The sequence below is a fragment of the Sinocyclocheilus grahami genome, unplaced genomic scaffold, assembly GCF_001515645.1.
Source record: "Sinocyclocheilus grahami isolate Dianchi unplaced genomic scaffold, SAMN03320097.WGS_v1.1 scaffold905.1, whole genome shotgun sequence".
In the NCBI taxonomy this organism is placed as follows: domain Eukaryota; kingdom Metazoa; phylum Chordata; class Actinopteri; order Cypriniformes; family Cyprinidae; genus Sinocyclocheilus; species Sinocyclocheilus grahami.
The window spans coordinates 446,173-446,629 of record NW_015506084.1 but is presented as its reverse complement, the minus strand read 5'-3'; positions in this window follow the sequence as shown (position 1 = coordinate 446,629).

The following is a 457-nucleotide window of genomic DNA, read 5'->3' as shown; positions in this document are numbered from 1 at the left end:
GTTCAGTACTGAATCAATGGCATTGTTCTCTATGAAGTGAAATATCAGCTTCACTGTAACCCATGTGATGTGTTGATTGTTGATTGAGCCTTGTAAACTGGCACTCAAAGTAAATTAATGTCAACACCTTGTTTCATTCATGAATGAATCAGCGTTTTTAAGTGTATCCGTTGAATTAATGTTTTTTTAATGATGACTCACTCGTAAAGTCAATCCATTGCAGCCACCTACTGGTGTAACAATGCCTGACAGCCCAGCGCTGATACTGAAACATCACTACATAGTCAGTGGCATAAAATGGTCATAAAATGACAATAATATTGTTTCTCGCAATTATTTCTAGGCAATATATCGCTAAATAAAAAATAAAAAAGTTAACAAGACCAGCCTATGGACAGGTGTCTTGATAGGCCATCTATCAGTGGACCTGACACCAGAAGAGCTAAGAAAAATGGAC